This window comes from Haliotis rubra, unplaced genomic scaffold (assembly GCF_003918875.1).
Source record: "Haliotis rubra isolate DU_JTF1 unplaced genomic scaffold, ASM391887v1 Scf1743, whole genome shotgun sequence".
Taxonomy (NCBI): domain Eukaryota; kingdom Metazoa; phylum Mollusca; class Gastropoda; order Lepetellida; family Haliotidae; genus Haliotis; species Haliotis rubra.
Window position 1 is genome coordinate 20,184 of NW_025765718.1, and position 24,321 is coordinate 44,504.

A 24,321-nucleotide genomic window follows, 5' to 3' on the forward strand; every position below is an offset into this window, starting at 1 on the left:
CCTCCTTGTATACATTGATACCCTGGTTTGTGCCTTTACGTTGGACATTATAAGTTGTTCAATGTTTCGGGAACCCATGGGTTGATGTACCCTCGATGTTTGTTTATGTTCCCTGAGCCTGAAGGGAGAGGGAAACATAAACAAACATCGAGGGTACATCAACATTGGCCCGAGGGAACATTGAACAACGTATGTATCTTACCGAACACCTCAATGTTAATTTTGAATTGTTTGAAGCACGGATACAAATCTTTTTGTAGCCGTCATTGCCTTCCATCGATTTGCATTCGCAAAACATCGGTAATTTCCGTACATCATACGTGATTCAATGTTATTCGAGATAAAGAATTCCTGATACGAAGTACCAAATGAGTTTGGCACTCCCAGCGGGGTACATAGAAAATGTTCCTTGCTTGTTAACGGGGTACATTGAAAATAATAGAAGAGCGCTCAGCCAGTCAGAAAACGACATTTATGTGTGAGGCAAGATAAAGGGTAGTTCTTACTAATAATTTGAAACGGCAAGACTTGTCTGACAAAGCTGGAATTTTGCCCCAAACGGCATAAAACATCCCATCTATTCGGTTACAGATAATTACTATTTGACGTGACGTTAATATCCTCTCGAGATGCAATTGTAATCAAAAAGATGACAATCTATGGATGGCAACTTCTTTATTATGAGGCACCTCTTGTTACAGAGTATATTCTTACTCCCCTTATTCAGAAGTAGAGTTTACTCTTGGACGTGGTTTTTCTCATAATAGAGAAGCTGATGTCCATAAATTTCACCTTTAATGTACATTACTTCAAAAAGAAGACTTATCTTGTTTCGACAAGTATCCCGATCCAATGACCATTGAATACAAGTCTGGAACTTGGCATCTATGGTAGTGGCGCGAAGAATTCATCAGTGTTTCTCTTTATAGATGGCTACTACATCCTCTCTGAACCATCTTCAGTCAGTGGGGGGAAACCAGGGACAAAGCTCGGCTGTTCAGTCCCCTGGTCCAGGCAGGCCAGAGCTGCATTACCTTCTGGTACAACATGTACGGCAGCAACGTCGGCGCCCTCAACGTGTACGTTCAAACAGGAATAGTCATTCCATCCACTCCAACCTGGAAGAGGACTGGGACTCAGGGCACCCCACTGGCTCATGGGGCAGATCTCAGTCAACGTCAAGATCCCTTTAATGTAAGTGAGTGAGTGAGTTTAGTTTTACGCCGCTTTTAGCAATATTCCAGCAATATCACGGCGGGGACACCAGAAATGGGCTTCACACAATGTACCCATGTGGGGTTTCGAACCGGGTCTTCAACATGACGATCGAACGCTTAACCACTGGGCTACCCCATTCGCCCTTTTTCAAGTAGGGACAAAGTAAGGATCATACTATGTGTTGACCCCAAAACCGTATATGAAACGCTGCTGCGTGAACGAATATTACTTACTTGTGAGAAATACAATGCTGAATGGAAATCATAAAGCAGCACCATAAGTATTGTTCAAAATTGTTGCTGCATTTTAGTTCAATATTGTTCATAAAACAGATTAAATTCTGAAATAACCATTCATAGACAGTACTTTCAGGAAAGACTGTTGTCACTTTTGGCTAAAATATGGTTCGATATCAATAATAAGTGTTCTCCAAAGTGAAGGCAAAAAGACCAGATTGATATTCAACTGAAAAGTACTATAGGGAGGAAAAATGGTTCTGTTCTGATGACAATCTCATCTTGTTGTAGGTGGTGATTGAAGGCGTGAGTGGCGGCAATCAAGGTGTTACAGCCATTGATGACGTTAACATCGCCAACGGCTCTTGTTCAGCAGGTGATGAAGTGCACCATCTCTATTGACCAAACATTGCTCATTCTACCTCGTGTATAAGACTTTTGCATGTCGATAGCATATTGCAGAATGTTAAATTGTCAGTAGGTCCAAATCTCAGAAGTGGATGGTCAGCATTCGTAAATGGAGGGGTTTCCAAAGCATGAAACACAGTACCAAACAGGCACTAGGTAATTTATTTCAGGAAACAATTTTTGTTTATTAAATAATTATTAATTTTGTTGAAACTCTATAACCAAATAAAAAAGCTATATGTTAAAGATGTAAAGGACAAATACTGATAGATTTGAGGTTATTTTTATGAGGGAAAAGGCATCACTACAATGAAACAAAATGCTCAATGAATACAAATGTTTGGTTTTCATGCTTAGCCCTTTATAATAAAACTGTGGATTTTGTTGAAAATGGCATCACGGGTAATTTGTTTATGAAAACATGGCAAAATGATACAAATACAATATACAATGCCAAAACTAAAGGGGATATTGGAAATAATCAAGTCCATGACTCTTGTGGTATTGGCAAATAAAATGATATGATCATACGCCAACGCCAACTACGCCAAGTAGTGGGTTCTCATGGGGATATGATGGTGCACTTTCTCGTGAAAGAGGTCGGTGACATATTCGAAATTTGCATTAACATTATGTAAAAAGATTTATAACTTGTTCGAGAGGCATTTAGAAGTTGAAGCAGTAAGGAAGGATAACAATATATGGATGAACAACGTATTTATTGTAGTGTGAGTGAGGTTATGGTGTAGGGTCTGACAACCTTGATAACTGTTAGAGCCTACACCGAAATGCCATTCTTACTGTAATGAAGACTTTTTTCGTCCATATATTGTTATCCTTCCTTAAAACATCAATGTTGACAAGACATGCAAGAAGTCTTCGTGCATGCTCCTGATGTGTCGAACAATGTCATCTCGATTTGGGCTGTTCCACTTATCAGTAATAGCAGAATTGTTGTTTTTTTAGATCCATGAACGTACACGTCCACCAACGACGTACCATACGTGTGCAGTGGGCAAAGGTCTGACTACCAGCTGGCCAAAACAAAACATGGATTCTGTTCTATGTACCTTTGTTTTTAACACGAAACAAGATATTCCCTTTATATTATGTTACTGAAATAGTTTGTGACTGACGAGTGAATGCTTGATATTACGCAGGAGCAACAGTGGGCCCCTCGTCAAAACCTGCCGCTGACAAATGTAATTTTGAGGATACTATTCTATGTGGATTCTCTCAAGACGTCGACCATTCAGACAATTTCGACTGGTCAAGGCATGAAGGGCGACCTCTTCCTTCGGCACTGGGCCTTCAAGTGACCACACGTATGGGACAAGATTAGGTACGAACCTCCATCCGTCAGTCCCGATTCAATTCACAGCAACTTGAATATAAGAAGTCATACGTTTGTCTTATCAACAATTTATACAGATATATCCCATAACTGTATCTTCCTTTGGTATCTAATGAAGAAGGAAAAACGAATTGGACTTAACAAACATCCTTGCTTCACACCCAATGGGCACTCAAAATAGTCAGTGAATACAATAGCAAGATAACGCTTGAAGCAGCTTCCATTCACATATTAGCATCATCATTTTAAAACTGGCCAGCCTAAGTGTGGTAACTCCCACTTTACCATTACTTGATTCAGGTCACTACATGTACATTGAGACCTCTGCACCAAGACGACCTGGTGATGTTGCTCAACTCAACTCCTTCATATTAACTGGACCCACCTCACCACCATGCCTCACCTTCTGGTACCACATGTATGGAATCTCCATTGGTACTCTCAATGTGTATGTCATGAGGAATGGTGCCAGGGGTTCTCCTCTTTGGCATTTGTCAGGTAAGACGTAAAGATATCTGTAATTCTTGCATTCCCCTTACCATCCCTCCAGGTGTTTGACTAACCCAAGTCTGTGCCAGTGACTGTGACGACCTTTCGAAGGATGAAATGTTTCATCATGTGTGTATTGTTTGAAAACTATTCAGGTCAGCTAAGGTACATGTACTTAAGAGTTGATATGCTGATACATTTCCCTAGTCACGACAGGATCTGTTTCCTCAATCCCAGATTTGCAACATTTGCTATCCTCAGGACCTCCCTATGATACCTTTGGGGCACATCAGCAATTAATAATGTCCCCCAAACTCACCAACATGCCTCACGTTCTGGTACCACATGTATGGAACCTCGATTGGTACTCTGAATGTCTATGTCATGAGGAATGGTGCCAGGAGTTCTATTTGGCAGTTGTCAGGTAAGACATTGTAATGTCTTTATATGTGTCAGTCCCCCTACCATCGCTTTGACTAACCCCGAGATCAAGTCTGTGCCAGGGATTGTTGTGGCCTTTACAGAATGAAATGTTTCATTTGTAGTGTATTGTTGGAAAACTATCCAGGTCAGCTACAACACAAGGAACTAAAGAGTTCTTATGCAGAGGAATGTTCTCCAGCTACGACAACATCTGCTTCCCCGATCCCAGATTGGCAATACTTGCTGTCCTTGGTCCCTCCATATCATACATTACCAGTACATCAGTGGCAATTTATGATGTCACCCGAATTCACTCTTCAACAGGAAACCAAGGTAACTCTTGGAAAATGGCGAAGGTCTCCCTCAACACTGTGGCAAGCAACACGTCATACCAAATTGTCTTTGAGGGCACCGTTGGAGCTGGCTATGAGGGTGATATTGCGATCGATGATTTCAGCGTGACAGCTGGTGCTTGTTCATTGGGTGGTAAGTACTATGGGTAGTATCGTAATGGCACCTTTATCAAAGATCGGTGGCACGTTCCACAAAGCGATCTTTGTTTGTCAAATATATCCTTCTTAGATCTTAAAGGCTACAAATTTGAGAAATCATACACCACAAGTCCTTTGTCCTTAAAGTAGTCCCCCATGGGAAGAAACGAAAATATCACATTGAACTAATCATTATAAACCATGTATAGTGCTCTGTGAAACACATTGCTGTCAGTGATAGTTTATTGTTTAGTTCAGTTTGATTTTGCACTTTTCATCGTCATGCAGAACGCCTATGATTCCCTCCACTGGAATATGACATGGTTTTGTTTATGGGATGCTACGCCAAGTAGGGCTGTAATATTGGTGAAAGTGGAGTAGAACAATGCTCACCCACTCACTGGCTCTCGTAAGGCATGGCATCATGACTTGATGACGTCTCTGTGGGCAATGCAGTCCCATGCCAAAGGGAGGTCCACTTTGTTCCAATATATTTTCCACTAAGTAATGTAGGCATTGTCACTTTTCAAGGAGACTTCTCTATTCCATATTGTGAATAAATCTTCAGGACTATCTTTCACTGTTTGTTAGATTGAATCCGAGATGTTCCTGAACATTCATCAAAGCTTTCTCACTTTCATGGTAATGATCTTACTCGTTCATGTTCTGTGTTTTAAGACACGATGTTGAAGCGATGTTGGCATCACATTTACTCAATATTAATCTCATGTTTCAGTTATTCCCAATGCAGCTCGACCAACCGTTACCCAGAAACCAACAACCAAAACAGCCCCACAATCCACAACGGGCACCAAACCAACTCCCAAACCTACGGGTTAGCATCCCCTGTATCTGAAGACTAAAATGATCGCCACTTGGGCTTTGTTGTCATGTGTCCCTGTGACACCCTCCAGAAAGAAATGATTCAATCATGGATTCATCTCACAGAGATCACCAATCGGATTTGTTTTATCGTTTGGTTACCCCATTGCTTTAAAGTGGGGATTGTTTTACATGGGTACTTCTTCAATCTTCAATATTCTAGCAATATCACGTAAGGGACACAAGAAATGGGCTTCACACTACATGTCTATGGATAACTGTTACCAAATAGACAATTTTCGCTAACAAATTCTTTATTTCGTGAGTGCGATGTTTCAATACAGATTTTTTAACAGACTTCTAAAATGCCACTCAAAGAAGTTATAAAGAAGTTTTCTGTTACTTGTTTTGGTTTATTAATAAATGACATTTTGATAATGAAATGTTGTATTGTGACAACTGCAATTTTTAACTTTCAGATTGCTCTACCATAGTGTGTGGAATTTAGTGTGTTTAAATTATTTTCGATCAATGTTTATTGACGATTGGGCATGGTAACCACATCTGATAGAACACAACTGCGTGTCTGTTCAGGGAATCAAGTTTCTGTTATTGTCCTCATCTATAGGCGACTGCACGTTCGAATCTGGCCTGTGCACTTGGTCGAACACTGGCGGGGGAGATCAGTTTGACTGGATTTTGGGTTCCGGTATGACGTCCAGTTCCTCTACTGGACCTTCGAGGGACCACACGCTCGGCAATGCACAAGGTATACAGCTCAGTAAATCACAAAGAACAATGCCGTTGTGAATTAATTGAATAAAATTAAATGAGTAAAGGTTTACAGACAGTATGTTTACCACATCCATCAACACAACATATCAAAAGGCGAAATGACACGTATACGAATATTTTAATATTCAAGACTCTGTGTCGCCATAGTTTAATTTCTGACAGGGGTGATATGTCAAGGGTAATCTGACAGGGGTGATATGTCAAGGGTAATCTGGCAGGGGTGATATGTCAAGGGTAATCTGGCAGGGGTGATATGTCAAGGGTAATCTGGCAGGGGTGATCTGTCAAGGGTAATCTGACAGGGGTGATCTGTCAAGGGTAATCTGACAGGGGTGATATGTCAAGGGTAATCTGTAAGGGGTAATCTGGCAGGGGTGATATGTCAAGGGTAATCTGACAGGGGTGATATGTCAAGGGTAATCTGTAAGGGATAATCTGGCAGGGATGATCCAACAGGGGTGATATGTCAAGGGTCATCTGGCAGGGGTGATATGTCACGAGTAATCCGACAGGGGTGATCTCACAGGGGCTATGTGAAAGGGGTAATATCACAGAGGTTATGTGACAGGGGAATGTGACAGGGGGAATATCAAAGGTGTTATGTGACAGGGGTAATATCACAGGGGTTATGTGACAGGTGTAATATCACGGGGGTTATGTGACAGGGGTATTATCACAGGGGTTATGTGACAGGGGTAATGTGACAGGGGGAATATCACAGGTGTTATGTGACAGGGGTAATATCACAGGGGTTATGTGACAGGGGTGATCTCACAGGGGTTATGTGACAGGGGTAATATCACAGGGGTTATGTGACAGGGGTAATGTGACAGTGGTAATATCACAGAGATTATGTGACAGGGGTAATATCACAGGGGTTATGTGACAGGTGTAATATCACGGGGGTTATCTGACAGGGGCAATATCACTGGGGTTATGTCACAAGGGTAATATCACAGGGGTTATGTGACAGGGTAATATCACAGGGGATATCTGTCAGGGTAATTTGTCAGGATGATCTACCAGGGATAATCTGTCAGAAGTAATTGTGAGGGAAATATGACAGGGGTAATATGCAACGCGTAATATGCCAGGGTAATATGTCACGGAAATATCAAAAGGACACACGAACCACAACCACCAAAGATGATAAGTTTTGCAATGGTATGTGTGCAGGCAGGTACCTCTTCATTGAAACCTCGGCCCCAAGACTGGCCGGAGACAAGGCGTGGCTGGTCAGTGAGAGTTTCCCCCCTTCCAACACCAGTAGCTGCATCAACTTCTGGTACAGCATGTACGGGGCCACAGTCGGTTCCCTCAACGTCTACATCAGGGTGCCCGGTAAGTCGCACTTGTAAAGGAATTTCTGCAATCGTACTGACATGAAAAGATTGGTTAATACTGGTTCAATAACATGAATGAGTGAGTTGAATTTAAGTCCAGTCGGCAGTTTTTACAGTTATACGAAAATTGTAACATGAAGGACAGTATAACAATTAGCAATATATCGCGTATTTAAAGGGTTTTAAATCAGACACAAACTAATTAAAACTGTCCGACAAGAAAACGATATAAAGATGGGGTCAGACGTTGCCAACAGCACCCTACTGGGAACCATGGTTACATACCGCACCTCCGCTACTAACATTCCCCAGTCGTGTTTAAACCAGTTCTCCAAGTTTAGCCGGAGATTAGCAATAAACAGATATTCTATTAAAATTCATGTAGACATAAATACACGTTAAACAATGTGGTTCCAGTTCGATAATAAGCCTATTTAATTTATGTATAATCTTACTGTGCCAATTGGTGACGGTGTGAAGACCATTTTTGGTGTCCCCCGCCTTGATATTGCTAACAGAGGCGTAAAACAAAACTCACTCACAAATATGGTAATTGGTACGTATTCAGATTTATTTCTAATGTACCCGTTAAACCGATATAGCTTCATACAATATATACAACCCTCTTTGACTTTTTACACCTACATTACTTATATATGTCATCATATGAACGCAGTTCTTTAAACATACGAAAATTTCATGAACAGGACGAACTGACAAGATGATCTGGCATCAGTCCGGTAACCGAAGCAACGGCTGGTTCCTGGGCGAGGCACCAATCACAGAGCGGTTCAGTAGTTACACCATTGTGTTTGAAGGCGTCCGGGGCATTAGCTACACTGGCGACATCGCAATTGACGACATCACCGTCATGACGGGGTACTGTGGAAGTAAGCGCTCGACTGCCACAGAAACAATCGTCTCAATATCTAGATACCTTTTCAGTAAGGAAGGTGAGGTGAGGTGAGGTGAAATTGGGCTTTACGTCGTGCTTGAGAATATTTCGCTCATATGACGACGTACATGCATGTGTATGTGTATGTGCGGCTGCTTGTACTAGCCCAGACTGAATCTGGTTTGATAGTGCTAGCCCACTGAGATACCATGCCGCAGTGAAGCATGAATACCCTACTCAGGCACATTATACTGACTCCGAGCCGACCAGTCCTTGTTGTACCCATTAATGCCGAGCGCCAGGCAGGGACCAACAAGTACCATATTTTAACGTCTTTTGGTATGACGCGGTCGGGGATCGAACCCGCAACCTTCCGATCTCCGGGCGGACGCTCTAACCACTACACCACGGAGGCGGTCCAGTGAGAATAGATAACAATATATGGATGAACAACGTATTTATTGTAGTGTGAGTGAGGTTATGGTGTAGGGTCTGACAACCTTGATAACTGTTAGAACCTACACCGAAATGCCACTCTTACTGTAATGAAGACTGTTTTCGTCCATATCTTGTTATCCTTCCTTAAAACATCTATGTTGACAAGACATGCAAGAAGTCTTCGTGGCATGCTCCTGATGTGTCGAACAATGTCATCTCGACTTGGGCTGTTCCACTTATCAGTAATAGCAGAATTGTTGTTTTTTAGATCCATGGACGTACACGTCTATCAACGACGTACCATACGTACCTGAACTTTTCATCAATGCTTTCTCACTTTCATGGTGATGCTCCAACGTTTCACCGACCGTTACTCGTCTATGCTCTATGTTTCAAGCCACGATGTTGAAGCAATGTTAGCATCACTTACTCAATATTAATCTCATGTTTCAGTGATTCCCAATGCAGCTCGACCAACCGTTACCCAGAAACCAACAACCACAGCCCCACAATCCACAGAGGGGAACAAAGCAACTCCAAAACCTACGGGTAGCGTCTCATGTATCTGACACTTTTAGACCATTGAGTAATGACCAAACGCCGTAGTTCGTATTTTGCTTCAAAGCAATAACGTCGGTATTTCATTTGTTTTATCGTTTGGTTAACCCATTGCTTAGAGTGGGGGGTTGTTTTACATGGGTACTTCTTCAATCGTGCATCATTGATGTCACCTGTCATGACACTGCTTGGAAATGGCCAAAAGCAGCAAAGAAATGCTCTCCCACAAATCCCCCAAACACAAACTCAACTAATGTATACATATAAATAATGATCGCCACTGGGCTTTGTTGTCTTGTGTCACCAGAAAGAAATGATTCAATCATGGATGCCTCTCACAGAGATCACCCATCGGATTTCTAGTCTACGTTTATTTCAATGTTATATGTTAGGAATCAGTTTTAAAGAAATTTTGATTTACCTCAGTTGCCTTTGAAAACTGATGTACTGGACAAAAAATAGTTAGGGATATATGTAAATTTTGAAATTATGAATAATGATCTATTTATTCATTGACACACTGGTAAAATATCAATCATGTAAATACCAATATCCCTAACTTATTTTGTCCAGTATATTTTCTAATCTTAGATTATTAGATCCAATATCTTACATGAAAATATCATTCCCCACTGTACCTTGATCGTGAAAGACAAGAACGTCCAGTTTGGGATGAAAGAGCTGGAAAGGGGCGTGGCATCGCTCTCACGACTATTTCACTCGTGTGTGTGTTTCAGGCCTCACTTACATAGTCCAGACCATATATCTAAATCACCATACCAGCAGTTAAACTTGGATCTTTCACAGACATGCTTATCTTACTTTGAGCCAGTCACAAGATGCTGCTGAAATAGTTTGTCACTCACGAGTCTATCCTTCATCTTACACAGGAACAACATTGGGCCCCTCATCAAAACCAGCCGCTGACAAATGTACCTTTGAGGATATCATCATATGTGGATTCTCTCAAGACCTTTCAGACGATTTCGACTGGTCAAGGCATGAGGGCCAACTAGTTCAACTGGCACTGGACCCGCGAGTGACCACACTTATGGGACAATGTTGGGTATGAACCCCCATCCGTACTTTCAGGAATGCTGCAAATTCTAGGTTCCTCAATGTCTGTTTTAGAGCCAAATCATCAGTGTAAAAGTAACAGCACCTTGAATTTCAATGGTGATATGTTTGTCTTACAAACTATATAGATGCCATAATTGGCATTGCCTCTGTAGTAGCTAATGGTAAATGTCAGTCCTGAAAACTCATAAACTGGCTTTAATTTACACATAACCAGCACCAGTTTCAATCTTGTCAACCTCAGTATCATAATTCCCATTTTTACCACTGTCTTGATTCAGGTCACTACATGTACATTGAGAGTTCTGAACCCAGACGACCCAATGATGTTGCTCGACTGAACTCCATCATATTAACTGGACCCATCTCACCAACATGCCTCACCTTCTGGTACCACATGTATGGGAGCTCCATTGGTACTCTCAATGTGTATATCATGAGGAATGGTGCCAAGGGTTCTCTAATTTGGCATTTGTCAGGTAAGACATAGTAAAATCTTCAGATCTTACATTCTCTTCACCATCCCTCCAGAGGGATTGAATAACCCAGAGGTCAAGTCTGTGCCAGGGATTGTGACGACCTTTGGAAGGATGAAATGTTTCACCTTAAGTGTGTTGTTGGAAAACTATCCAGGTCAGCTAAAACACGCGGTACTAAAGAGTTGTTATGCAGAGCAATGTCCTCCAGTCACGACAACATCTGCTTCCTCAATCCCAGATTTGCAACATTTGCTATCCTTGGTCCCTCCCTATCATAAATGAGGGGGTACATCAGTGGCAATTAATGATGTCACCCATACTTACTCTTCAACAGGAAATCAAGGTAACTCTTGGAAAGTGGCAGAGGTCTCTCTCAACACTGTGGCAAGCAACACGATATACCAAATTGTCTTTGAGGGCACCGTTGGAGCTGGCTTCGAGGGTGATATTGCGGTCGATGATTTCAGCGTGACAACAGGTGCTTGTTCGTCAGATGGTAAGTATCATGGCTAGTATCTTAGGGTCACCTTTATCCAAGGTCGGGGCCACATTCCACAAAGCGATCTTATAGCCAAGTCAATAGTAACGTCTAAAAAATGCGTTGCCTGGTGACTGTAACACAGCTTTGTCAAATTGAACCTTTTTAGGAAATTTGGAGAAATTATGCATCAAAAGTCCTTTGCCCTTGAAGTTGTTCCCTTGGAGAAAGTGAGTTCCGCTATATTTTCACCAAGTGACGTGACCCTTGAAGATTCGAGTAAGGTTTGGTCTTCAGTAACCCATGCTTGTCGAAAGAGGCGGCATTGGGTGTTCCTTCTCGCTGTTTTGGTTGACAGATGCCATCCTATCTCAGTTGCGTAGGTCGATGCTCATGCTTTTGATCACTGGATTGTCTGTTCCAGACTCGATTATTTATAAACCGCCGCCATATAGCTTGAATATTGATTAGTGCGGTGTTAATCAACCAAGCAACCAAGTAATGTAGGCATTGTTACTTTCCAAGGACACTTCTCTATCCACAATATAAATAAGTGTTTAGGACCATTTGCTAAATCGAATCTAAGATTTGCTTGAACTTTTGATCAATGCCTTCTCACTTTCAATGTAATGCTCTAACGTTTCACCAACTCTTACTCGTCTATGTTTCAAACCACGCTTTTTAAGCAATGTTAGCATCACATTTACTCAATATTAATCTCATGTTTCAGTGACTCCCAATGCAGCTCGACCAACCGTTACCCAGAAACCAACAACCACAGCCCCACAATCTACAACGGGAACCAAAGCAACTCCAAAACCTACGGGTTAGCATCACATATATCTGACGTTATTGCACAATTCAGTAGTTACCAAACGCCGTAGTTCGAATTTTGGAAAAAAAAAACGATAACATCGGTATTTCATTTGATTTTGGCAGTTGGGTAGCCAATTGCTAAAAATGTTGGCTTGTCTAGACGAAGACGTGTGGGGGGATTGTTTTACATGGGTACTTCTTCCATCGTGCATCAGTGATGTCACCTGTCATGACAAGGCTTGGAAATGGCTAAACATTGCTGGCTGAGGGCAGCAACAGATATGCCCTCGCACAAACCCCACAAACTCATCTAATGTATACATTTAAATGAGCGTCACCATTGATGCTATGCTGTCTCGTGTCCCTTTGACAATCACCAGGAAGAAATGATTCCATCCTCTCCATTCCTCTCACAGAAATTAACCACCGGATTTCTGAATCCATCATTGAAAGCCTATGAGTATTTCCACAGATACATGTGAGGAATATGATCTAAGGAGATTTTAGATTTGCTTCAAATACCTCTGAAAACTGATATTTTTCTAATTTTAGACCGTTACATCCGAATCTACATCTGACATGAAAATATCATTCCACTGTATCTAGATCATGAAAGACAAGAAGCGTCCCGTTTTTTTGTGTGTACGAGTTGAAAAAGGATGTGACATAGCTCTCAAGGTTATTTCACTCATGTGTGTAGGCCTCACAAACATAATCCAGAATAAGTTACCATCAGCAGGTAAACTTGGATCTCTCATAGACATGCTTAGCTTACTTTGAGCCAGCGATGCAAGGCAACAGCCACAAGATGCTACTGAAATAGTTTGTCACTCTCGAGTCTATTCTTCATCTTACGCAGGAACAGCAGTGGGCCCCTCGTCAAAACCAGCTGCTGACAAATGTACCTTTGAGGATATCATCATATGTGGATTCTCTCAAGACCTTTCAGACGATTTCGACTGGTCAAGGCATGAGGGGCCAACCTCTTCCTTCGGCACTGGACCTTCAAGTGACCACACGTATGGTACAAGATTAGGTATGAACCCCCTCCGTTCTTCCAGATTCACTTCACAGCACCTTGAATTACAGTGGTCCTTAGTTTGTCTTATCAACCATTTATACACTAGTCAGATAGTGCCATAATTATTGTATTATTGGAAATTTATACAGCGCACATATCCACGCACTAGTGCATGCTCAAGGTGCTGGTAGTTTTTCCCTCGATCATTGGATGTCAATCTCAACGGCACATTTTACTCCCTGGGGAGCATACAATTCTTGCAGCCTCTAGGCGCACCGAGTTATTGCGGCTTTCCCATCCGTACGAGGTACCCATTCACAGCTTGGTGGACTGGGACACATAGTCACGGTATTTTGTCCAAGTTTACTGCACGTTGCTATACCCGCAACTAGGTGTTTGCACGTATTCATGTGGCCACCATCTGGTCATATACCAACGGATTCGTGGGTTCTTATAGGTGCACAGGGTTGTGTACTGTACACTAGGGGTTGTGACAACACTGAAAGAGTCTGCACGCAAAGTTGACTCCAAGGTTTTTTACACCCGGTCACAGGTGGGCTCGATCCCGGCAACTCATGCTCGCTGGATCACTAGCCTGGCGCTTTATCCAGCTCGCCAACCATGCCCCCCCAATTGTGTGTTACATTAGTAGCTAATGGTTAATATGATAGCAAGGTAACCCTCGAAGCAGGGTGTATTCACGTATTATCATTGTGATCACCATCGTCATCAGTTTCAGTCTTGCCAGCCTTACTCTTATAACTCCACTTTACCACTTGATTCAGGTCACTACATGTACATTGAGACCTCTGCACCAAGACGACCTGGTGATGTTGCTCGACTCAACTCCTTCATATTAACTGGACCCACCTCACCAACATGCCTCACCTTCTGGTACCACATGTATGGAATCTCCATTGGTAGTCTGAATGTCTATGTCATGAGGAATGGTGCCAGGGGTTCTCCTCTTTGGCATTTGTCAGGTAAGACGTAAAAATATCTGTAATTCTTGCATTCCCCTTACCATCCCTCCAGGTGTTTGACTAACCCAAGTCTGTGCCAGTGATTGTGACGACCTTTCGAAGGATGAAATGTTTCATCATGTGTGTATTGTTTGAAAACTATTCAGGTCAGCTAAGGCACATGGTACTTAAGAGTTGATATGCTGATACATTTCCCTAGTCACGACAGATCTGTTTCCTCAATCCCAGATTTGCAACATTTGCTATCCTCAGGCCCTCCTATGATACCTTTGGGGCACATCAGCAATTAATGATGTCCCCCAAATTCACTCTTCAACAGGAAATCAAGGTAACTCTTGGAAAGTGGCGAAGGTCTCTCTCAGCACTGTGTCAAGCAACACGTCATACCAAATTGTCTTTGAGGGCACCGTTGGAGCTGGCTACTCGGGTGATATGGCGATCGATGATTTCAGCGTGACAACAGGTGCTTGTTCAGATGGTAAGTATCATGGCTGGTATCGTAAGGGCACCTTTATCAAAGATCAGGGCCACATACACAAAGCGAACTTAGCGCTAAGGACATCGTAATTTCTATAAGTTACGTTAGCTGGCAACCGTCATAACTATAACACAGCTTTGTCTAAAGAGCCTTGTTCTACAATTTGAGAAATCATACATTACAACTCCTTTGCACTTGAAGTAGTCCGCATGGAGAGAAACGAAAACGTCACTTCAACCAAACATCATAAAATATACCATCCCAAAATGAAACGCATAGGCCAGAAATCTGTCGCGAAAATGTGGTATATTCAAACATGTATAACTCGTCCACATATAGACTTTAGTGCATGAAATCTTACATCAGTTTAGAAGAAGGAAATGTCTATATAACCAAGTGGATTATTTTAGATAACGGAGACGTTGAGCGCGATGGTGACGACGTAGCACGGTCCCGACGTCGGGTCTCCTGGTTCTCAGTCCAATCTCTCTCAACCTGTACCGTACAGTTTGACCGGATATCCTCCGAAGTCCGGGCACCCTGGCTGCTGTGCTTTCACCCATGGCAGTAGGAACACGCAAATGTAGTTCCCGGATGTACCGATCTTGGGCTGAAGTGGTGAATAGAGGTCTGCCTGTACGGGACGGTCATTTGTTATACCTGTTTGGTTGTAACGAGCTGCAAGCCGTGATATCGTGCTCAGATTAACATTCAGACGCTTGGCAACAGAAGATTGTTAATCTCCAGCGTGCATTCTTTCAATGACGATGTTCCGTGTCGCAGCGTCAAGACGTGGCGTAGTGATTTGACCTTGAAACTCCTTCAAAACGAATGCCGATTTCCGAAAGTAATCTAGATTTTGATAGCCAGACAGTGCATGCTCTTTGCTGCACAATTTCAACTGGAAGGTGATTTCTGTTGCGTTGTGGCGATGCCTTTTTAATTCTTGTAAGCAATCACATCAAAACCAACCTTTTCAGGTAAAGTCGATTTTCTACTTGTGCAATTGTGTAAAATCATGTTATCAACACTGTTTGACACAGAAGGTAATTAATCGATTTTAAAAATACAAAAAGCCCATGCGTTTCTTTTTGGGGATAGTATATGTAAAGTACTCATTGCCGTCTATCATAGTGTATTAGTTTGAGCTTGCACTTTTGATCGTCATACAGAACACCTAGCTTCCCTCCACAGGAACGTTGCATGGTTTTGTTTAGGGGATTCCACGCCAATCATGGCTGTAATATTGCTGAAAGTGGAGTAGAACCATGCTCACCCACTCACTGACTCTCGTAACACATGACATCCTGACTTGACGACGTCTCTGTGGGCAATACAGTCCCAAGCCAAAGAGAATTCAGATATATTCCAAGTAATGTCGGCATTGTTACGTTTCAAGGAGACTTCTCTATTCCATAATGTGAATAAGTCTTCAGGACTATCTTTCACTGTTAGTTAGATCAAATCCGAGATTTTCCTTAAATTTGATAAATGCTTTCTCACTTTCGGGGTAATGCTCTTACGTTTCACCGACTCTTACACTTCTATGCTCTATGTTTCAAGCTCTATGTTGTAGCAATGTTAGCATCACTTACTCAATATTAATCTCATGTTTCAGTTATTCCCAAAGCAACTCGACCAACCGTGACCCAGAGACCAACAACCAAAACAGCCCCACAATCCACAACGGGCACCAAACCAACTCCCAAACCTACGGGTTAGCATCCCTTGTATCTGAAGACTTGGGACAATTCATTACTGACCAAATGATGCTCAAACCGACAACATCCATATTTTATTTGATTTTAGCGCATGGTTATCTTATTGCTTAATGTGTTGTCTAGTCTGACCAGAGTGTAATTGTTTCACATCTTCTTCAATTACAAATCATCAATGTCCACGTCACGTCTCGGAAATGGTTAAAAGCAGTAAAAGATATATTTTCCAGCTCACTCGCTCATTAAAGGTATATATTTACATCAGGAGTGAGAGGGTGAGTTTGGTTTTACGCCGCACTCAGCAATATTCCAGCTAAATGGCGGCAGTGTGTAAATAATCGAGTCTGGACCAGACAATCCAGTGATCAACATGTGTCAACCAAGCCAGCGAGCCTGACCACCCGATCTTGTTAGTCACCTCTTACAACAAGCATGGGTTGCTGAAGGTCTTCTCGAAGAAGAAGAAGAAAAAGCGCTGGGTACATTTGGACATTTTTGGTAGATCATTAAGGGGTTGACGACGATGATGACGATGATGATGACGATGATGAAGATGGTGATGGTGATGATGATGATGATGACGATGATGATGTTGATGATAATGATGAACTGCCATTTGTTACAGACAACTAAAGAAGGCATGACATGCAACGACTGTCCTCGAGATATCACTTCCGATGACCTGATTAAGGCTCGATCACCACATGGTCGTGCGATGCAGTATAAAAAATAAACTTCATTAAACAGCTGTTTTCTGTCTTTGCCACACTGAAAACCTCTTTTACCAGTACATTCTAAAACTGAAACAATGAATTTACCAGAAATAAATCAGAAAGCAACAAGAACAAACAACAAAAACAATAAATTAAGTTCAAAAATCAATAAAAATCACTTTAACAATAGTTAAGCTTCCACAATAGGCAAAAAACAGGTCTGATAAGCCTTACCAATAACGGGGAAACATCCCCAAAGACCCAACATCACTCGATGTAGTTCTTGTGTGACGTTGGTCCCTGCCTGGCGCTCGGCATTAATGGGTACAACAAGGACTGGTCGGCTCGGAGTCAGTATAATGTGGCTGAGTGGGGTATTCATGCTTCACTGCGGCATGGTATCTCAGTGGGCTAGCACTATAAAACCAGCTTAAGTCCGGGTTAGTACAAGCAACCACACATACACACGCATGCACGTGGTCATATGAGCGAAATATTCTCAAGAACGACGTTAAACCCAATTTCACCTCACCTCACCTGTGTGACAAGGGGGCGGTGGGGTAGCCGAGCGGTTAAAGCGTTCGCTCGTCACGCCGAAGACCCGGGTTAGAATTGGTCTTCAGCAACCCATGTTTGTCGTACGAGGCGACTAACGGGATCGGGTGGTCAGGCTCGCTCTGTGGATAAAAAGTGCGTAGGTCGATGTTCACGGTGTTGATCACTGGATTGTCTGGTCCCAGGCTCGATTATTTACAGACCGCCGCCATATAGCTGGAATATTGCTGAGTGCGGCGTAAAACTAAACTCACTCAGTCCCTCACCCCCTCGTTAAGCAATCAATGGTGACAGTTGCTGCATGATAGGCAATGATAGGCATAACTAATCAATGGTAGACAAAGACACATACGAAATGACCGAATATACAGGCTGTGCTCAGAAAGAACAGAACAGAACACGTTTATTCATAAAGACTTGAGCTCGTCATCGTTACACAATAAATTTTACATTCAGAGTAAGGAGGTAGGACATTTCAAAATTAGCTTTTGATGTAAACTTTGCTTTATGAATTTAGCTAGATGCAACTGAGAAATCTTATTAGAGGATTGTAACAACTGAAAAAAATGAATCTTGATGAACATTTACATTAAAATCGTTTTACGTTTTACTCTATTTACATGATATTTTTGGCATGCACCAATGAAATGATATTCGTCTTCGATTACAGAGATACCTTGCTCAACACAAAACTCACATGTAATCGCAATGGTCTATTTGGATGTAAATATCTACAAACTTCTATTTCTAACTTATGACATGACATTCGTAAACGTGTAATGTAATGGGACAGACTTCGAGGTTTTGTGCTATTATCAATTTCACTTTTTCAATTTTGTAAAAACTCATCAACCGAACGCTGCTTAAATACATTACAAAATTCTTGTGAGTTTACACTCAGGGGATTCAACGACAAAACCAAAACCGAGTTTATATAGTACATCTTGAACAAGGGAAGCCCGGTTTTAACACCTATATTACAACTTTCCATCATAATGTTCAGAGCTAACTAAGCATTATTCCGCCATATAGCTGGAATATTGCTGAGTGCGGCGTAAAACTAAACTAACTCACTCACTAAGCATTATTATTTGTATTCAGAAGTTTGAAATAAAAACGCAGAACCTGTACAAATCTATTCATGTAGAGAGGATATCTTCCTAAAAATTCTCCATAGACTGCTGCGTTAGAAGCTTTTGAATGAACTTATAATAATCTCCTGCAGAACTCACGTGTACTCCCAATTTCTCTGGCGTGTGTTCCTCCCCAAACTTCACACCCGTAGTTCATTGTACTGGATACAAAAGAATCGAAATGGTGGCAGCTTGTCTTTGGTGTAAAGATGAGCAGTTTCAAATGTCAACAAACCAGACGCAAGGACGGTTTGTTCTGTCCCTCGCAATGAGCACTTGGGACGCGTGATCTTTTTATTAACAAATATATTTACATCGACTTCTTAGTCAAGGTTATATTATACGCCTCTGGTTTGACTTAATCTCTTCAGGATATAACCCCTAACGGATGTCTCAAATCTTTGATACAGACCGCGCTGCCTTTACATCATCAACATACAGTGGAAGCCCACTAAACCGGCATGCGTTTGGGACCGGCAAAAAGTGCCGGTATAGAGGGCGTGCTGTTTTAGAGAACTTTTGTCCTTTTCAACCTGAGAATGATCTTCCGTGTGCCGTAACAACGTGCTGATAGTCATCATATTCTTGTCAACATCACTCTGATCTACACTGGCACTTTCTCCGCTCACTTTGGACTGTTTGATGTCGTATCGTGTCTTCCAGTGTGCCCGCCAACCTTCTGATGCCTTGAACTCGTTGACATTTAATTCTGAAGCAAACTGAATAGTTTTCTCTTTCAAAATAATTCCAATTCAGTTTATGACTGTGCTCCTGTTCTCATATAGATCTGGTGTGGTGGGGTAGCCTAGTGGTTAAAGTGTTCGCTCGTCACGCAGAATGCCCGGGCTAGATTCCCCACATGGGTACAATGTGTGAAGCCCATTTTTCTGGTTTCCCCCGCCGTGATATTACTGGAATAATGCCTAAAGTGGCGTAAACCCATACTCACTCACTTAATAAATATAGGCACACAATGCCTGGTCACAGATGTTTGTGAAATGGCTTTTTGGTGTGTCTGTTTATTGTTTTCTGGTATGAACTCATCATGTGGTAGGAATGTAGAGCATGTGTTCTGTGCACAGTTGATGAAAAGAACATATCGCATTTCGTCATGTGATCAAGGTTGGATGGTTGTTTCATTTCATAATTAAATTTTGTGTAAATTATTTCATGGTTGGCAAGTCTCATGTGACATTGTAAAAAATATGGTATATTTCCAGTGTCTACGGCATGACGGGTGAACGTTTAATTATACTAGGCCACAATACTGCCCGATAGACCAAGACTCGTGATGAAAGCAACTCGACGATTTTTTCATACTCACAATTAGAATTACGAGCAGAAATGAGAAACCATGCGAACATGCAATGTGTCTATTGTTATGAGTGAGTGAGTTCAGTTTTACGCCGCACTCAGCAATATTCTAGCTATATGGCGGCGGTCTGTAACTAATCGAGTCTGGACCAGTCAATCCAGAGATCAACAGCATGAACATCGATCTGTGCAATTGAGAACCGATGACATATGTCAACCAAGCCAGCGATCCTGACCACCCGATCCCGTTAGTCGCCTCTTACAACAAGCATGGGTTACTGAAGGTTCATTCTTACCCGGACTTTCACGGCCTAGTCTGTTGTTATGCATTATCGAAAAGAGTATACATCTTTGAAATGGCAACCGTGCCCAATGTATTCACCATCTGTTCTTTCAGTAGAACTGTCCAACGACGTGTTCTTCTAAACACAGAGGGGGCGGTGGGGTAGCCTAATGGTTAAAGTGTCCGCTCGTCACGCCGAAGATCAGGGTTCGATTCCCCACATGGGCACAATGTGTGGAGCCCATTTCTGGTGTCCCGGACGTGATGTTGCTGGAATATTCGTAAATGTGGCGTAGAACCGTACTTATTCACTCACTCTAAACACAGCAATGGCTCGTCACCCCGAAGATCCGGGTTCGATTCCCCACATGTGCACAATGTGTGGAGCCCGTCCCGTGCCATGATGTTGCTGGAATATTGCTTAATGTGACGTAGAACCGTACTTATTCATTCACTCTTAACACAGAAGTGTGTTATGAAACGCATGGCGTAAGTTGATATAAAGTTGTTTGCTCATAATTTATTTGACGGTGTTGCAAGCAACCGAATTTCATGTGACGTCCGACTAGTTGATGTACATGTAGTCCGATACTGCAACATGTGCATCTGTGTTCGGAGGGGAATAAATTATAGGTTTTGTTTTCTTCTCCAGCTGTTATTGCGTGCGTGTTGCACTTCATGCTTGACTCAGACTCGCTGACTTGGTTGGCACATCCCAGTTGTGTAGGTCGATGATCATGCTGTTGATCACTGGATTGTCTGGTCGACTCGATTATCTACATACCGCCGCCATATAGCTGGAAAATAATGAGTGCAGCATTACACAACAAACAAGCCAAATAAAACCAAATCATCAAAGGTCATACGATTTGTATCATAAATATAGACACTAATAATTGATGAGGAGTGTCGTATATGTGCGGTTACGTTCTGATCGGTCGAATACCTAGAATGTTTGTTGTGTTTTGTTAAACGCTCAGCAATATTCCAGCTATACATGGCAGCAGTATATAAATAAGGTCTTGACCGTACAATCAAGTGATTGACGTATGACATCATAAGCATCGACCTACGCGCTTGGGACACGATGACAGAAAGTTAGTTAGTTAGTTAGTTAGTTAGTTAGTTAGTTAGTTAGTTAGTTAGTTAGTTAGTTAGTTAGTTAGTTAGTTAGTTAGTTAGTTAGTTAGTTAGTTAGTTACGTCTCGCCTCAACATGGTACAAAAACAGCTAAGTACATAAACACAATATCACAGTAAAAAGTTGAGCCATTCCGTACGGAATTATTAGAGACACTTGAGCTAAAAAAATATACAGAGTATAATATACACTAAACGCCAAAAGAAACGTTACCCTCCTTCCTTAATGACGGAGGTACCTATCTTCAGTTGGAGTTGTGATGCGTGGACGTCCACTTCTTGGTCTGTCTATGGTGACCTGTCTGTCTGAAGCCCTGAATAAGTCTTATACGCGTGATACGGTGTCATCCGAGGGCGTTGGTAACAGCATTGCATGAGCGGATCCAGGAATTTTGAAAGGGGGGGTTCACCGGGTTCGAACCCCCTTAAATCCCCATTGGCTTCGCCAACACAAACAAATCTTCAATGTGGTCTTACGTCAGTTTCAAAGGGGGGTTGGGGGTGTGGTTTCGAACACCCGGAAACACACACACACACACACACGCACGCGCGCAAAAACACACACACACACACACACACACACACCCTTGGATCCGCCAATGCATTGTATGTCGACCCCATCTGCACCACCCCATTGTCTCTTTCTCTCTCTTCATCTGTTAAGCATGGCACTTTTCTCGTACTTGTGTATCATATCATAGATTCTAGGCTCTCTTCATACCCTATAGAATCATTCTACATGTGAAATGGATGCAAATACTGCTTGAATATTGCTGCGTTTTGGCGATTTATTGATATTGCTATGTGTAAACAGAAAATGGAAAAATGTTACTTTGCAAGCAACACTGTAAACAAAGATGATTTTAGATGTTAATAAACATGTTTTCTCGATATCAAAGACACGTTTTACTTGTTTTCACGAATGCAAATCAGAAGAAAATGTTTTAAAAGACTGAAATCACAGGAATGATTATTTTACAATTTTACACACTCTACAACAGTTGTTTCTTGTTTAATAGTTGAAAAATGGGGACTTTAAATGGTTTGTCATTGTCCCAAAGCAGAATTGTATTTCAACATTTCCTCTTAGACATCAAAATCACTGTTAATGGTTTATTTCGATATGGACGAATATAGGACAAATTTACCTCTTCTGAAAAGATGCTTTTCACCTAAATATGTATGCATTTGAGAATTATTTTTCGTGATTTGCATAAAATGTGTTGTTAAGCTTTTTTTGTAAACTAGTACCTTCAAACATATCTTTGATAGTTTTTCAGTAATTCATAAAGGTAGGAGGGTAACGTTTCTTTGGGCATTTAGTGTATGAATATTACAAATACAACAAAAAAGAGTACAATTTACATTGAGAAGATATATACAAATTTGCAGTGCGCTTTTTTAGAATACTAAGGCAGGTTTTGGCGGAAAAAAACGATACATCTGGACAAGATATAATAAAGCTATCATGAATTAATCGATTCAGCATGCCTGACCACTATGTAAGCGGAGTTTAAACAAGGGTTGACGGGAGTCAGAAAACGATTCTAACCCGGAATCTTCCGTAAGAATGTCGTGGATTTGATAATTTGAAAAAACAAGACGGTTGAAGTAATTTCTGTCTCAATCGATCGAATCGGCTAGGTATATGGGAATAAACTCTACGTATGACAGATATCATTGCAACTCCCTCGTAAGGTTGTTTCACTTCATATTATCATGAAATCTCAGTTTAAGATTAATAACAATATATGTCATAAATATAACAGGGTATCCCAATCACTATCTACTTATCTTTACACCCTTGCTTAAAACAACTGTGAACTGCTCTGTTTTCTCACTGTTATTCGCGAGGTACTGATCTATCATTGTGCTTTAATATACAAGGTTGGTTGGTGGAAAACTAAAGATTCGACCAATCTTGGATGACAACATATACGTACACCTCGTTCAAGGTTGATATCTGTATCTCTTTAACACCTGGTACGACTCTGATACCCTATCAGGGGGTTCCAGCATTTGGGAGAGGTGTGTGTGTGTGTGTGTGTGTGTGTGTGTGTGTGTGTTGGGGAGGAGACGTAGCACATATATCCTAAAGTCTAATGGTTGGGGAAAATGCTCGTCAGGGAAATATTCTTGGGGGTGCCCTGGATCCGCCCCTGCTTATTGTGCTGAAAGAAAATTACATGTAGTAACACGTAGCATGGAATACAGACATCACTAAAATACATACACAGATAACAGAACAAATACGATTAGTCGTAAGAAAGTAGCATTCTTCCAGCGTAAGCTAGATATGATCAAATATCAAGACCTTCACTTACTGAACATAGAGAACTTGTAAAGATTAACTCTAACTACGGTACTGATTAAGAGAAATGATGGCTGGTATATGTGATTGGTGGGCCTGTTTGTTCTTGATATTGGCGTTTACAGACGACGACCTAAGGTACTACGTCCTTTGCTCTTAACATATATTTTCACCTTAAGGTCCTTAAGGTAAAATACATGTTAAGAGAAAGGACGTGGAAGCTAATCATTTTTCATTTTCGGGCTTTTGCTTTTACCGCCATATAGCTGGAATATTGACGAGTGTTGCGTGAAACAACACACGAACAAACCACTACGTGCTTTTTCAGAAATTAAATGCTCAAATACGCTGCC

The 24,321-nt window shown here is 41.6% G+C and overlaps 1 pseudogene; it reads left to right on the plus strand.

Moving 5' to 3' along the window:
- The window catches only part of LOC124272933, a 30,015-nt pseudogene extending 12,747 nt beyond the window's left edge, over window positions 1–17,268 (plus strand).
- Window positions 17,269–24,321: the final 7,053 nt, after the last annotated feature.